Source organism: Artemia franciscana, chromosome 16 (genome assembly GCF_032884065.1).
Source record: "Artemia franciscana chromosome 16, ASM3288406v1, whole genome shotgun sequence".
In the NCBI taxonomy this organism is placed as follows: Eukaryota; Metazoa; Arthropoda; class Branchiopoda; order Anostraca; family Artemiidae; genus Artemia; species Artemia franciscana.
Window position 1 is genome coordinate 7,089,933 of NC_088878.1, and position 17,996 is coordinate 7,107,928.

The window sequence follows — 17,996 nt, forward strand, 5'->3', positions numbered from 1 at the left end:
GCACCCATATTGCTCTATTAACCATAAATTTTGCCTTTCAGTGGGATATAATAGATTAATCACTGGTTCTAGTCTCCTTCCCCCCATCCGCTACAATACTACAGATAAAAGTTAATTTGTATTTTCCGATATACGTGCTTTATGCATTTATTTATTTACTAAATTAAAAAAAAGCTACTTTATATCTGCGGCTTCGAAGGTTTTGGCCCCCCGAAAAAATTCCTGCGTACGTGCCTGACTTCTTTACTTAGATTAGTTCCATAAAACATACAATGAAAACTTAGAATGACCGCATCCACGGATGTGTTACCTGATTCGACCCCCCTCCCTCTCAACAAATCATTTGTCTGACCCATACAAAAGTAACAAAATACACTTAAACGAATTTTAGCACACAGAAACCGTGACAATAACTAGATTTATTTTGTAACCCCTCCTTCGATTTGTTTTGTACCCACCCCAATCCCTTCCTAACAGGAATCCTGGATACAGCTCATTTAACTTCTGGAATTTAGTTATAAAACCAATTTTCTCGTTGAAGTTTTGCGCAAGTAGAAAATGTTCTTCATAATAGTTCTCAAAAATTAGTTTTGGCAAAATTATATGATGCAAGAATTGCTTTATCCTTCAAAATCTACCTATTGGCGGCAATTTAAAGATAAGATACATTCATATCATACTTTTAGTACGTGACCTTTGTAATTGTCAACAATTAAAATTTATAAGATAACTGGCTTTGGTGATACGCATTGCGAAAAAAAAATTGCAATGGTTCGACTAATTTTAAACTGATTTCTCTATCATATAAAAATCAAATAAAAAAACTAGTTTTTTTAACTGAAAGTAAGGAGCGACATTAAAACTTAAAACGAACAGAAATTACTCCGTAGATGAAACGGGTTGTCCCCTCCACAATCCCTCGCTCTTTACGCTAAAGTTTGACTCTTTGCCACAGTTCTACTTTTTAAAACAATTAAAAACTTTAGCGTAAAGAGCGAGGGATTGTGGAGGGGACAACCCGTTTCATCTACGGAGTAATTTCTGTTCGTTTTAAGTTTTAATGTCGCTCCTTACTTTCAGTTAAAAAAACTAGTTTTTGTTTCTTTTTTTGGCTAAATGGCTTTCTCTTAGGTTTGATCAGACGATTTTGATAGATAAGGGTTGGGGAAGGAGGCCTAGTTGTCCTCCAATTTTTCGGTTGCTCAAAAAGGCAACTAGAACTTTTAATTTTTAACGAACGTTTTTATCAGTAAAAAATATACGTAACTTAAGAATTGACTTACGTAACAAACTTTTATATTCTTATATTTTTAATTATATATATGAGGGGGTTTGTCCCCTCGTTAATGCCTCGCTCTTAACACTAAATCTTAAGTTTTGTCCCAATTCTTTAAGAATGACCCCTGAATCAGAAAGGCCGTAAAATAAATAGTTGAAATTGCTAAAAATACTTTCGCATCAAGAGCAAGGTATTTATCTCCTCCTAAATACCTCGCTCTTTATACTTAAGTATTTTTAGAACCCCTCATATGCGTAATAATCTCTGTTCGTTTTAAGTTTTAATGCTACTCCTTGCTTTCAATTGAAAAAACTTTTTAATGTTTATATTTTCATTTTTTTAATAGTAATGCTAGAAAATCCTATGCCCTTCCCCCTGAAAACGTCGGTACACTTTCCAATACCCAATACTGTATGTAAACATTGGTCAAACTTTTTAACTTGCAGCCCCTCCCCCACAGACTGTGGGGGAGTAAGTCATCCCCAAAGACTTAGTCATTATGGTTTTTGACTATGTGGAACAAAATGACTATCTCAAATTTTGATCTGTTGACTTTGGGAAAAAATGAGCGTGGGAGGGGGCCTAGGTGCCCTCCAATTTTTCGGGCACTTAAAAAGGGCACTAAAACTTTTCATTTCCGTTAGAATGAGCCCTCTTGCAACACTCTAGGACCCCTTGGCCGATACCATGACCCCCTGAAAAAAACAACAACAAACAAACAAATAAACACGCACCCGTGATCTGTCTTCTGGCAAAAAAAAAATATGAAATTCCACATTTTTATAGATAGGAGCTTGAAATTTTCGATATGGGGTTCTCTGATACGCTGAATGCGGTGGTGTGATTTTCGTTAATATCCTATGACTTTTAGGGGATGTTTCCCCCTATTTTCAAAAATAAGGCTAATTTTCTCAGGCTCTTAACTTTTGATGACAAAGACTAAATTTGATGAAACTTATATATTTATATTCAGCATAAAAATCCGATTCTTTTGATGTATCTTTTAGCATCAAGATTCCGTTTCTTAGTGTTTCGTTTACTATTGAGCCGGGTCGCTCCTTACTACAGTTCGTTACCACGAACTGTTTGATTCCATTGTCGTAAAATAGCATTTCAGAGTCGTATCCAAAAATCGAAGAATTTCTTAAATAGAATGCGATTTCAAATCGATTTTACAGGATTTAAATCGCATTTTCCTTAAACTTAGCTAAGTTCTCACTTAAGGTTCTCGAATCTGCACAACCGGATCAGCTTCTTCACTAAGCAGCCTCAAATAACCGACGGAGTCCGACATAGAAGGTGGCGATACTGGAGTTACAGGACTCAAATGAGACAAGGACGACTTCTCTATGACGGTTGGTGCGGGGCTCCTCCGAAAGAGTGGTAGACAACGGATCACTATTGTTCGTCCCCTTAAAGATGAGGCAAGAATTATGTGATCATCCCTCGATGACCTGTGATGACTGGCTCAGGACTGTCCGACGTGGAGGTCCACCATTACTTCCCTATGCGCCACTAGGCGTCGGAGGATCTAAGCAACCTGCATATTGGGCATAAGAAGGGTAACCTATTTAGACTCCCAAATTCAAAAACATAGATCTCTCGTACTGAAAATCACAAAAAGATTCAAATTTCATAGGATTTGAATCTGTCTTTCACTCCCTCCCAAATCGTTACAAAGTTCTCACTTAGGATTTTCAAATACACATATGAAGAAGGGTATCCTGTTTAAACTCCCAAATCCTATTAGTGTTTATTTCTGGAGAGAAAATTAGCCAAGCCTTTTTACGACCAGGTTAATCAATGTTGAGCAACACTTCTAGACTAACAATGAAATGCAATGCCTGGAGGAACAAATAATGTCACCTTTTAAAAAATTTGGTTGGCTCTTTTGTGAAATGCAGCCATTAGAAAGAGCAAAAAAAATTTTTTTTGCAAGATTTTTAAGTCTCTGTATGTGGTTCAGGGAATCTTATGAGAGAATTTACGGAAATGTCCATTCGTGATTAGATATCGTGATCTTCATGGCCTACAAAATTCGTGACTCAATAGAAGACCAAGTCGTTAAAACAGTAAACCGTTGTAAAAATTGATCAATTTATTTTTTACGCTTGAATCAATAAATGCTAAAAAAAAAAAAAAGTTTACTAAAGCCAAAGATCAAACAAAATAACTTAAAAAAGAAAAACAGTGCATATTGAACTAAATTTATTTGACCCGTTGTAAATAAAAATGACAAACAACTGTTGAAATTTTCACTAGAGTATACTTAAAGGCCAAAACTTTATTTCCATTCACTAAGAAATGTTTTTTTTTTATTTGTCGTACGGCCAGATATTGAAACGTCTGAACTTCTATAACCTAACCTCACAAGTACGCCTATAAGTCATATCTGACATTTTCCAAATACTGAAATAATTTCCATTTTTTTTTTTACTGCATTCTAGGAAAGGATCAATAGGAAAATATCTTAATAGGCCTATTCAATGTCTCAACATTCAGAAGAATCAATATTCTTCCTTTGATCCTCCTGATCTACATAATACTGTAGTAAACAGTGCCCTTTGGGCACAGCTTAGTAAACAGTTTTCGGCTATTACCCAAGACGTGTGACAATATCAGATTAGTATACAATGCTACTACTACTAATAATAATAATAACTCATTGCAGCACCAAGCCGCCTGAGGCAAACACAGCTACGCACACTCCTCCTCCAACCTAATTTATTCAAGGCCTCCCTCTTAACACCCTCCCAGGAAGTTCCCATTTCCTTTAAATCTTTATATATGACATCTTCTCACCCCAGACGAGGACGACCTACTTTCCGTGTAACCCCAGACGGTTGGCCAAAAAGGACAATCTTCGGCAATTGTCATCCTTAATCCGCAGAACGTGGCCGAGCCATCTCAACCTTTCTTTCATTGTAGCCCTAGAAAGCAGGATTGAGCCACATTTTTCGTACAACCTACTGTTTGAAATAAGGTCAGTCAGCCGGGTACCCAGAACAATCCGTAGACCAATTTCTCCACAAAACATCTAGTAAATTTTCGTCCGCTTTTTGGAGCGCCCATGATTCAGAGCCATATTTGACCACTGTTATCATTCTTGCTTCCGATATTCTAATCTTGGTATATAATACGACTCCAAATATCAAAAATATTTGAGCAGTTTTCAAGTGATTTATCTTCTTAAATACACTGTTACAGAATCAGAACCCTCGGGAGAAACCTAAAACTCACAACACAAGTTAGGTGCCCGCATGTCAAGCTACTGTGGCGGTGAAAGGCCAAAGGATTCATGCCAACAAGTGATGGGCGAGATATGTAAACGGAGAATTGAATTTTTCAGCCGTCCTTCTTCAATATTTCACGAAGGATGATCTATACACTTAGAAATGATACTTCCATTATCTTCTGCTCTTAGGCCAAAATATTTAAATGTCTGAGCATAACGCTTCTAGTTTTAATGCTGAAAAAATTTAGCAATTTTTTTTATTGTCCTTTGTCTACTTAAACGAGCAGAATACGTAGAATAAGAATCCTCACGAGGAAAACCTATCACTCGCGACACAAGTTAGGTGCTAAGAGGTCCAACCCTTACAAAGGGGGCAGAGGTTTCATGTGGGGGGGGGGGGGGGGGGGTTCCGAGAAGTTTCCGAGAAAAATGCATCAAAAGTTTGTTTATATTCATTTTTTTTTTACGTTTTTACGAGTCGGACAAACATTTCAGGAGGTGTGGAGAGGGGTGGACCAAATCCCCTGGATAAAACCTGGAATACAAGTAGGCAGGAGTTCTTCGAGGGGTGGGGATAATTGTAAAACAAAGACAGATTCTATATGATAATTTGAGTGGAAGTCCACAGACTGAAGAAAATTTAGGATTCCAGGGGGCGCCAACACCCACCCCTGCACCCGTTCGAGAAATATAAGTACGTATATATGTAGACGTAAATACACAGAAACCCAAGTAAAGTTCCAACTGTTTTTGCAGATTTGCTTCCAATACTAGAATTTTTACACGACTACAACTTTAGCTGTTACTGTCCATACTGTTACTGCACTGAAGACTATCCAAGTCTTCAGTGCAGCCAAGGTGAGGTTAGAGGATTCCCCCAATCGAAATTAATAATTAATCTAAATTATCAAAGATTATGTAACAAACCGTGCAATGACCCTCCTTAACAACTTTTAAAAAACAGAGGCCAAAAACCACGCTAGCTCACACCAGCAGGACATACAGGTTTTTTTTTTGCAATGCAGATGACTGGTCAACATCATCCAAATAAATACATGCAACAATATGCTAATTCATTAAGCATGCCAATTTTTTTCAAACAGTTCGTGGTAACGAACTGTAGTAAGGAGCGACCCGGATCAATAGTAAACGAAACTCTAAAAAACGGAATTTTGATGCTAAAAGTTCATCATAAGAATTGGATTTTCATGCTGCTTTTAAATATATAAGTTTCATTAAATTTAGTCTTTGTCATCAAAAGTTACGAGCCTGAGAAAATGTGCCTTATTTTGGAAAATAGGGACACACACCCTAAAAGTCATAAAATCTTAACAAAAATCACACCATCGCATTCGGCGTATCAGAGAACCCTGTAGCAAAAATTTCAAGATCCTATCATCAAAAATGTGGAATTTCGTATTTTTTGCCAGAAGACAAATCACGGGTGCGTGTTTATTTGTTTTTGTTGTTGTTGTTTTTTTTCTTTCCTCAGGGGTCATCGTATCGACCAAGTGGTCCTAGAATGTCGCCAGAGGGCTCATTCTAATGGAAATGAAAAGTTCTAGTGCCCTTCTTAAGTGACCAAACAAATTAGAGGGCACCTAGGCCCCCTCCCACGCTCATTTTTTCCCAAAGTCAACGGATCAAAATTTTGAGATAACCATTTTGTTCCGCATAGTCAAAAACCATAATAACTATGTCTTTGGGAATGAATTACTCCCCCACAATTCCTGGGGGAGAGGCTGCAAGTTACAAACTTTGACAAGTGTTTACATACAGTAATGGTTATTGGGAAGTGTACAGACGTTTTCAGGGGGATTTTTTTTGGTTTGGGGGTGGGGTTGAGGGGAGGGGGCTATGTAGGAGGATCTTTTCTTGGAGGAATAGATTATTACGCATATAAGAGGTTCTAAAAATACTTTAGCATAAAGAGTGAGGTATTTAGGAGGAGATAAATAAGCTCGCTCTTTATGCTAAAGTATTTTTAGCAATTTCAATTATTTATTCTACGGCCTTTCTGATTCAGAGGTCATTCTTAAAGAATTGGGACAAAACTTACGATTTAGTGTAAAGAGAAGGGTATTAACGAGGGTACAAACCCCCTCATATACATAATACAAACATAAAAATATAAAAGTTTGTTACGTAAGTTAATTCTTAAGTTACGTATATTTTTTACTAATAAAAATGTTCGTTAAAAATTAAAAGTTCTAGTTGCCTTTTTAAGTAACCGAAAAATTGGAGGGCAACTAGGCCTCGAAAGCCATTTAGCCAAAAAAGAATTAACATGCAAATTTCATTTTAATAATTTATGTGAGTAAAGCCAAAATCAAACAAGCATTAGTTCAAAAACGTTCAGAAATTAAATAAATAAAAACTAGTTTTTTAACTGAAAGTAAGGAGCGACATTAAAAACTTAAAACGAACAGAAATTACTCCGCATATGAAATGGGTTGTCCCCTCCGCAATCCCTCGCTCTTTATGCTAAAGTTTGACTCTGTCACAATTCTACTTTTTAAAACAATTAAAAACTTTAGCGTAAAGAGCGGGGGATTGTGGAGGAGAAAACACATTTCATGTACGGAGTAATTTCTGCTCGTTTTAAGTTTTAATGTCGCTCCTTACTTTCAATTAAAAAAACTAGATTTTTTTTATATTTAATTTGCAAAAAGGACTGCAGCCTACGCAATGTAAGGACTTCGAATGGATAAAACAAAAAAACTTCAGGCGTCACCAAATTTAGTTCATGCACTGGTCAAGTCTTCATATAATTGAGAGTTACAAGATATAAATAAATAATGATAAACAGTAAAACTTGTCTTATTCTTCTTTTACATTATTCATAATGAAATAAAAAAAAAATCAGTCTACACAGGCCCCATCAAGTCCAAGCCTCCTAATTAAAGGTAAAAAAGCCACACTTGGCCTCCATTGCTTTGAAGACTTATCCTAAAGGCAATACAGTACCCTAAAAAACCATCTTATTTCGTCCGCAACAGACTTTTTCAATTTCTGTGGCCAAGCCGGAATTGACTGAGCAGTCTTGTTATAAATTGTAGAGCTTGGATAAGAGATCCAAATAAATGGCAGAACACTAAAAGCTGACAACCACTTTCCCGGAAATCTTAAGAAGCCCTTTAACTTCTCGCATTGTGTACTGAATATAAAAATATTCAGTTTCAATGAAGCTTACATCATAAGAAAGTGTGATTTTTTTATTATTATTATTATTAAATAGAGCAGAAATTTCTTTCTAAAGTTCAGTAAAGGGAAGTCCCTATTTTTTTTTTATTTTTTTTTTTGCATACCTGAGAGAAAAAAGGCTAATCAGCTCAAAGGAATTACTATTTGAACAATTTAATCACTTCGGGAGATCCATGTTGTGTAACTAGCTTTGATTGGCAGGCTCTCAATAAAAAGTGACGTAAAATTTCAGTCAAACCACGAATTCTTGACAGCTCCTGATGGTGGTTAGTCCCCTGGGAGACTTTGCTAACAGTCCCTGTGTCTTTGTGATGGTCAGCTGATGTTAAAGCATTTAAAATGATTTTTAAGGTACCATATCACCGTAACAGGTTTTTCAAGGAGGCACACTCGTGCCTCTATAAAGAGGCGACACACGACAATGTTAAGCGATCTTCGGTTCCAGTGGTCGCAGAGGGATGGGGAGGGATGCATTTCGTAGCCCGAGCTCCAACTAAGAAACCTGCAAAATTTCATCCCCCTCCAACTTTTCCTTCATGGGGAAAATCTGGCCGAAAGTTTCGACTCGTCAACCCCAGCCCCCCTTTAACGTTGTCCGATCGGGCTGAAATTCACAAGTTAAGGTCCCCTAGGGCCCAGGAGCTTATCCGCGAAATTTCAGCTCGATCCGATAACTCCTTCCCTGTTTTCCAGAAACCACGCATAGCCACTTAAAATTCATTTACTTTTTTTTTCCTAGACGCCTACAGGTCACATCCGACATCGGATCTGGGTGTACGAAGACTCATTCGATGCGGAATTCTCCGAGTAATTTTCCTGGAAAGTTTCGTAGGAAAATCTTAACCCCCCGAAAATTTCAACCCTCCAACCCCCCCCCCCCCTTTTAACGTTGTCCGATCGGGCTGAAATTCACAAGTTAAGGTCCCCTACGGCCCAGGACCTTATCCGTGAAATTTCAGCTCGATCCGATAACTCCTTCCCTGTTTTCCAGAAACCACGCATTAGATACTTAATTAACGGATTTCTCTCCATAAGAGCCCATGTTAATTTGAAATTTTTAAAACTTATTGAGAAGTTATATTTACACACGTGCAAGTGTTTAGCTCAGTCGGTAGAGCGTGGGACTCTTAATCCTCGGGTCAAGGGTTCAAGTCCCTTACGGGCGGTTTTTTTTCACAACATCAAAAAAATTTTGATAACACCTGGACAGCTTATCATTTGAGAGATAACAGAATATTAGCTTCTTATGAGCAAAAGAAACATTTCGGTCATTCTATCTATTTTTTTTCTTCTATTTTATACAATGATTTAAAAGCGGGGGGGGGCGGCAGCCACCCAAGTTCCTCTCCTAATTCCTGTACGAGGAGTACAGGAATTATTAAATTACATCCACCATGGATTGTAGAAAAACGTACAGAAATAATATGAAAAAAACTTCGTTTTCTTAAAGAGTTAAAGAGGCTGCGTCCCAAAGTCGAACCTTAAAACGTACAGGAATTAGAAGAGGCAGTTGGGGGGCTGCCGCCCCCCAAACCCCCAGCTTTTAAAGACTTTTTTGTACAGGTTTTTTTTGTGGGGGGACTTCATTGTTACTAATTACTAGTTTCGGCGCAATGGTTCTCCTGTCCCCTTGTGTTTAAAATTTTTCGAAGTTATTCCATTATTCATTCATTTCAATTTTTTGTTAATTAAAAGAGGGCCTTTCCGAAGCCAAGAGCGGGGGGTTAGCAAAAAAACAAAAAACCTGTACAAAAGAGTCTTTAAAAGCTGGGGGTTTGGGGGGCGGCAGCCCCCCAACTGCCTCTTCTAATTCCTGTACGTTTTAAGGTTCGACTTTGGGACGCAGCCTCTTTAACTCTTTAAGAAAACGAAGTTTTTTTCATATTATTTATATAAGCCTACAGCCGAATACGTTATGACAAGAACCAAGTTAAGTTTAAATGGATATAGAGGTTAGGCGTAAGACTGAAACTTTTTTCAGCTGAAGAGAAGCACACTGAACCCCTTTCTCGAGAGCTTTCGTAATCTGGCTCTGCCTTAGATAGTTGGAAGGTCAACTAGGCTACCAGACTTTTGGCCTTCCTCAACTTAGTGCTTCTCATGTGTAATAAACAGCTACAAAGCATACCTACCATTACCCTCTGAGCAAAAGTGATCACCTTAAGATTGAAGTTGATTTAAACTTCCTCAATTTCACAAAGAGAGCTCAAAGTTCGTCGGTTCAATAATAAAGTATCACAAAATACACACAAAAAGCACATGTACCAAAAACAAATATACCAAGAAGATTTACACCAACCACTCAGCAATTAGAGCAGATTTGAATACGGATTGCTGCTCCTGAAGGATGTAAATACAAAACAGATCAGTTTCACACTGAAGCTTACAACACTTCAGAAAAAAAACACTTCTGTCAAAATTATGTCAAAGCCCCAAATACTCCCATACATTACCCCAAAGGTTTATAGAGAATAAAATCAAAATCGCCATTATTAGAAAAATGCCACAAAGGCAGGAAAGATGATCACTATGAGAAACTCACAAGGGCTCAAATCAAAATAAACTACAAAACAATAAATAGTCCTGGAGCCATAAAAATTATTGCAGACATTGAATAAGGAATCTGAAAAAATATCATGGGATGTAAGTTACAGACCTGCAAGAAATTGCTAAGCTACTCAATCAGTTATTTACATCAGTGTTTACCACTAAGCATGAAAGTCTTTTCCCTAGTGGTCTAGCTTATGATGTACCAAACGCTATGCCACCTATCACAATTTCTTTTGAGTCATTAAGAAGAAACTTGAAGCACAAGGTGCTAGCGAGTCAGCAGGACTAGAGAACATTTAGCCAAGGCCCCTGGAAGAACTGTCAAATCAAACCTCGTCACCACTGAGTCCTATGTTTGAGAAGTCCATTAACTCAAGAACCCAATTTCCTGACTAAGAACTTTTGCACTACAGAAAAATTCAAGAAAAGAGATAAGATCCAAGCTGAAAATCATCAGCAAATTAGTTTAACTTCAGCTACAGCAAGAACTATGGAACATATTGAGATTGCTAACATTCTTTCATATCTTTTGTCCACCAGTGTATTGTCACTGGAACAGCACGATTTGACTCCATAAAAGTCAGTGGAGCTCAAAATTTGCACTAGAATGGGTGATGAATTTCCTGACAGACCAAAAGCACCAAGTCTGACTTTTCAACAATGATGGCAACAAAGTATTCTCTAAATAATGTGGTATATACAAACAATATGATATAATATGGAGTGCCTCAGGGTCCACCCCCTTCCTCACTGCTATAAAAAAATCAATACATCTGATCTTATCTGAAATCTAGCCATATTAGCTCTTTCTTGATAAATTAACTAAAAATGGCAACAAATATTACATTGTTGAAACTAGGTTCCAAGTGTTGAAAATTCTTGTTTAATGTAGTAAAATACCAGACACACTAAGAATGTTCCTTCAGCCAAATTCAAACACAGATAATGGCTTCTATAAAAGGATTTGTTTCTTTTACGAATATCTTGTAGTAACCTTGTCAAAATTTTTGACTGACAGCAACAGGCCCTGTCAAAATATAGGTGACTATTGAAACTTCACTGAATATGTAAAACAGATGTGAAATAACTAGTGTTGAAATTCCAGGGTCCACAGATGAAACTAAAGCTGCTGAATCAATGGGTGCCTGTTGAAGCCAAGAATTGCAGAGGTTCACATGGAAGTTCCTTAGCACTTATCAATTAAACTAAAAACAAATCTCAAATTTGGAAAACCTTATTTTGGGGCGAGGGGGTTAAACGCCTAGAAATATGTGATAGATATATCAAAAGTGACCCCCTCAAAATCCTAACCTAGGTTTTTGGATGAAGCTAAGAATTTACATATGAAAATAAAATCCACTAAATCGAGCATAATTACAATAAACTTCTTAAATTTCTTAAAATCTACTCCCATTTTCCTAGATCCTATCCCTTCCAAAATGCCAGTGAAATATGTTGAACTCCTTGGTGTCACAATTTCTAATAATCTTAAATAGGAAACATGGTTCAAGGCATTTACCCCCATGAACAATACTTTTACAGAAAATACACCCCCTCTTTTGGAAAATAAGGCTTTCCAAATTTGAGAATTTTATTTGAATTTCTTTTTTCTGTGGGGTGGAAGGAATTTTGGTATTTGTGTATTATACTCTACTCACTCAACTTTATGGTATGTAAAACTCGGCAACAAGCTGGTTTCTTCATTAGTTTCTTTCAGCTTAAACAGCTTTCAGCTTAAACAGCTTTCTTTCAGCTGTCACAGACAAGTGACAGTGTGGCACAAGTGGCACTGGACAGCTACTTCTGAACAGTAAGTCACAAGAGGAAAAAAATTTCTAAAAGAGGGGATTGTCAAAGATGGCAAGTCACAATCATTTTCAGGATCTGACTCCAAAATTTCGCCACCTGTCGGGTTGGAAGTTGAGCTGAAGCTTGACAAATACAATGCTTGACAAATACTTGATAAATATTCTTTAGCAACAAAAAAAAGCAAAGTGCCATATTTTGTCAGTAGGATTTTGGACTTTCCTGACAAAGGACAGTCCAAACTGAAAGTTTTCAAGTGGATTAGAATTACAGATCATACTTTGAAAAGGCCAAATGTTGATGACATTTACACTGTCAACAATGAACAAATCTTTGCTGGTACATCAGAAATGATAGGGAGTGGGCCATTCCAGATAACATTTGGAGATGCTATTCCTGTGGCAAAACTGCAGTGCTTGGAAAGAAGAAGATTTATGAGAGCTAGGTTACAATATCACACTCATTATGATTAAGCAATTCTGTTATGCTAAATACTACATATTTGAAAGAATGTTGTAAGTTTTATTACTTCTACTATTTTAATAGTTTTTATACTTTTATACATTAAATGAAGTTGAATAAAAAAACAAAGAAACAAGAATATACATGTCAAATATTACAGGTTCTGCCCACAGGTATTCCCCAAGTATTTCAACAAATGTTGAATTGGGTTCTGACTTGTATTGAAAACAGGTAATTTTTTTGCTGTGTTGAATTTTTAGGTGGAAATGCTCTGAATTTCTGAAAACTAGAGTTTTGTACATTTTTAAGATGTAACTTCAAATTTATTATCAAACAGTTAAATTCCTAGATGCTTTTCCTACATACTGAAACCCTTGTCAAACGAAAAGTCTTTAAATTAGGGCTTCTGGAGCAGAAAAAGTGCTTTTTTTTTACAAAACTGTTGATCATCAATACCTTTACCCAACTAGAGGATACTTGCATCCTCTGATATTGTTCTGTTATTTGGATGTCAACTTTTCCCTCGTCTCTGAAGCCACTTTCAAAACTTTATGATAAAGCAAGGACTCTTATTCAGGAAACTAACCGTTTTTCACTTAAACCCTTGCTTGATTTGAAATCTCTCTATTTTCTTTCTTGTTCTTCTTTCATTTTTTTACAGTTGCACGGCCATCTTCCTGCTGTCCTATGTAATAATATATCTTTTGTTTCTGATCAATCGACTTATCATCTCCACACTTCCAACAATTTACTGGTTCTTCACACACTGTCAGTGAGGTCTAACTTCAACCCTCTGACAGCTTGCAACAGGATCTGGACAATGCTCCCAGAGTTCGTACGGAACTGCCACTCGTTTGGTATGTTCAAAAATTATGTTAGAGATTTTCTAGCTAGTAAATAATTTTTTTTTTTTTTATTCGGTTTCCCTTGGAGTTGATGTCTCTGGATTGAGTTGGATATTTAATTGAGTTGGTGAAATCATGTGCTACCCCCTGCCTAGCTTGTCATTTTTTGGAGATTATTATGGTGGGCGACTCAATTTTGTTTTTTGGTTTTTGTTTATATTTTTTTTGTTGTTGGTATTTTTTTTCTCCCCTGTTCTTTCCCGGCCATGGAGCCTTATGGGGGAGATTGTCTTGAAGTAATTTTTTGTTTATGGATTTTAATGTTAAATAAAGAACTCAGAACTAGAATTGTCTATAGCCTACAGTGAAACAGTGACTGTGCACGATTCAAGTCAAGGCTTAAGAAAGAGCAAAATGAGCAGCTATTAAAGTATGAGTCATCAGGTTTCTACCTCCCAGCAACTAATGCCAGATCTCCATGACACTATCTTGCAAACTACATTTGAAGTAGCTGTTTTGTGGTAGTGTCAGCTGTAATCTGCTGGAGAACTGTTTGATGGACTTATACCTACCATATGCCTACTTTTACTAAGTGGGAAAATTGCATCTCTCCAAAATGCCTCTCTTAAAATGTGTCACTAGGCCAGTAACACAGCTACTCTTTAAAATTACTATTACTCACATGGAGCTAAAAACGCATTTCTCAATGAAGCTAGGATTTGGTGAAAAAAGGGATCCCTTTTTTACCTAAGTTTTGTGCACAAGTAACCAAAGACTATTTCTAGCCTCATAAGGGGAGCTGGAAAACAAGTGTCACAATAGCAAAATCACTGGTATAAGCCTAGAATTGGGGCTGTTGAGAAGTAAATAGACTAAGAAACAATTTTAACTTCACACAGGCTGAATCATTGTAGCTAACATGATTTTGATGGTAAATATATCAGTTCATGTTATTGACTTACCAATAAAGTGAACATACTACTTGATGCCTTTTTTTATGTTCTGTACAAATATAACAATTGCTTCTATTGCAGATTCAAATTTAAGCACTTTTTGATCTCTTAAAAATGATGATTTTTCAATTAAAGTATGAGTTATTGGTAATTTTTGACAAAACAATACTATGTTTTTCTAGTGCCATTTCCTCAGTTGTTTTTGACAAAAAAATATTCATTTTCTCAGTGCCAAAATAATTTAGTTAGATTAGGTCAAAAGGTTAAACCCCTTAAAACCAAAAAGGTTTTGGTTAAAATCAAAAGGTTTTAACCCCTTTCTAAGATAGCCAAAAGTCACTGAAGTAGAATTTTACCTTGGTTTCAAGAACAGTATTGAGCAGGCACCCAATGTCCTAGACTGGATAGAAGCTTGGAAATGAACCTTCCAAGGACTTAATTTAGACTCTAAATTCACTTGAGAATATTGTGTTCTCCTAGCACAACTACTTCAGAAAATAGAAAAAAAAACCAGTAAAATTCTAGTTAATTGACTTCTTGCTATCTTGGAAAGGGTTTAGGTTCAAAAAGATGAAACTTTCAGGGATGGGTCTACACACTAAAGTATGTCCTGGGAAGGTATTTCAAAGTACTCACCTCTACTACTTCTCCCTCTAGAGAGCCCTGAAATTTGCCTACAAGACAGGTCTATACCTATTGAAATTTTGACAAAACAACATTTTACCTTAGTTTTCAGTTACTAGTTGCTTTTTCTATTCCTTTAGTTCTGAAAATGCAATTCCTGTTATTTGAGTAGAATTTTTAGCCATATCAATGTTTTTTTTTTTCAAAATTTAGGAAATGTATTTGCGGATCTTCAAAACCTTATAAAATGGAACTGAGCAAAGTTATGAAGCTGAAAACAATTTTGTTGTACTTCAATTAAGCAGAAGATCTATTTTGCAAGGTTTCACTTTTATAACAGTCATATTTTTAAAGGTCATCAAAGGTCACGGACCTCTAGAGGGAGAAGGAGTGGAGGTAGTTGCTTCAAAATACCTCCCCGGGATATACTTTAGTCTGTAGATTCATTCCAGAAAGTTTAATTTTCTTAACCTAAACCCTTTTGGAGATAGCAAGAAGTCAACTAACTACAGTTTTACCAAAAACCCATAGCTTATGCTTAGACTAGCCTACCCTGAACAAACAGGCTATTTTGTAATAAGCTAGATAATAGGCTAGGGTTCTAATGAAAAACTCACCTTGTAGACAAAACAGCAAGATTGAGCTTATCAACAACAGGGGCAACTAAGCCCAGTATTCCTTCAACTAGGATATCTCTACTAGGGTTTGGGGATTCGAATTGACCTAAATTCTCAGTAACTGGACTACAGTCCGATCTTTCACTATCCATGAAAAAGTTTTTCACTAAAATATTCACCTATTTCTTAAAATATACTTCTCGAGAAGAGACATCTACGATCTTGTTTTTCTAGGGGCTATAGAATTTTTTTCGGAAAGCAAATTACTGCTACTACTAACGACTCACCACGGCACCAGGTCAACCTGAGGCCAGCTACGCATGCTTCTCCAGTATCCCAATATATTCATACCCTCCTTCTCAGGAAGTTCACATTTCCTTTAAATCTTTAATTATGATATCCTCCCACCCCAACTGCGTACAACCTGCTTACCGTTTAGACAGTTGGCCGGAAAGGACTAAAACGCAAATTGAAAACGCAGCTTGCTCATTTTCAACTTAAATCTCTTATATCTTTTAGACATTAAAAAAATAGAATAGTGAAAGAAAAACAGAATTTAGTTTAACTATCCAGCTATCAAATTAACCCTCTTTTTTGTCCTATTCAAATAAATAAATAAAATAATAATAATAACATTAATGATTTATATATTACCCACAAAAACACTACACAAGAATTAAAATATTGAGTAAAAACAATTAAATATATACACAAAATGCAAAACATACAAAAAACAAAAAATAACGACTTTAGAAACATATACTTTTACAATACTATAAATATCAAGATCCTAAGAATTCAGGTACTACTTCAGGTACAAAGAACTCAAGAACAGACTAATTTCTTCATTAGTTTCTTTCAGCTTAGCATCAAACAAGAAAAAGACAAGTGACAATGTGGCACAAGCGGCACTGAAAGCAGCTGCTTCTGGATCTTCCGATATTAATTAGGACCATATTAATACAATTCTACAATTGCACGTGACAACAATCCTAGAAAAATTCCATAATAAATCAATTTAGCGATTTAATTCCAAGGTTTTGTTGGAATGGAATCGCAAGAACAGGTAAGAATAATACGGCAAATGTTTAGATTCGTTCCAAGTGCTCTAAAGTGGGTATTACTGCATATAGCAAGATTCTGACGATCGCATATTATTTCTTTTGACGAGTATTTCTTTGTCATTATTAGAGAAGCGTATTCATTTTTTAGGTTTCTAAAATCCCCCTCCAACGAGACTAAAAATGCGTAAAGTGGGTTTCCTTAGATGTAACATTACCAGTAGAGTGAAGGGTATTAGTCCATGAGCCCCGCGGGCAGCGGGCCGAGGTCTGTATTCTGTATTTATTTAAAAGATTGATAAAACTAAAAAAACTCAAACGAGGCTTATTGAATAAATATAGAATACAGACCTCACCCCGCTACCCACGGGTCTCATAGACTAGTATGCTTCGCTCTATAGGAAATGTTTACTGTAAGAAGGCCCAATTTATACATTTTTAGTTTGCCCCATGGAGGAGGAGGGTCAACCAGAAATGGATGCGCTTCCAGAATTGACATTTCTAAGTGCTCTAAACTGGAAAGAAACTAAACATTTACCATGAATACTCTTCCATTCAATTTAAATTCCACCCCCAGGAGTCTTCTTTGCCTAATTGGGAAAGAGGTTGGTATAGGTTACTTCTGCCGACTGGGTTAGGGAGCGGTTTAAATTTGAAAAAAAAACTGTACTTTCGTTGAAAAGATTAAGAAAAGGAACATATTCTTCATCTCCCAACATTTTCATTAATTTACGCCTTGGCAGGGGAAGGGGCTCAAGTCTAATGGATCAGAATCTTAGAGGTCACAGTTAGATGTGGCTTCGCCTACTAGTCATAAACTATCTGTAAATTTTCCCCTGCATCCTCTCACTCCCCACCCCTAATTGTTTTACAGAAGTAACTTTTTCATTTACCAAATTCACCTTTATTTTTTATCCTCGCCTTTCAGAAATATTGGCTAAGGGCTCCGAGAAGCAAAGAAATCTGATATGGATTCAAAGAATATGCCGACACTCGTCTATTTTCTAGCTAAAACGCTCCCTCGGCACCCTGAATGCCTTGTATTCTATGAGGCACTAGCCTACATGATCATAGCTATCAACCCCCATTGGACAGTCCCCCGCCTTAAAAGAGTAGGCTATTCTTACTAAAGGGACGTACAATGTTTTTTTCGGATCGAATAATCATAACAAATCGAGGGGGAGTCAATAATAAAAAATAAATGGTAAAATTGTAGTTAATTGACTTCTTGCTATCTCAGAAAGAGTTTAGGTTAGGAAAATTAAACTTTCAGGGATGAATCTACAGACTAAAGTATGTCCCGGGAAGGTATTTTAAAGTATCCACCTCCACTTCTTCTCGCTCTAGAGGGCCCTGAAAT

The 17,996-nt window shown here is 36.6% G+C and overlaps 1 protein-coding gene across 1 annotated transcript in view; it reads right to left on the minus strand.

The window, feature by feature from the left end:
- Positions 1-15,771, minus strand: part of LOC136036981 (dystroglycan 1-like) — a 63,178-nt gene extending 47,407 nt beyond the window's left edge. Inside the window, exon 1 of the mRNA XM_065719386.1 lies at positions 15,576-15,771. The gene's annotated coding sequence lies outside the window, so the exon portion shown is untranslated. The remainder of the gene's footprint in view (positions 1-15,575) is intronic.
- Positions 15,772-17,996: the final 2,225 nt, after the last annotated feature.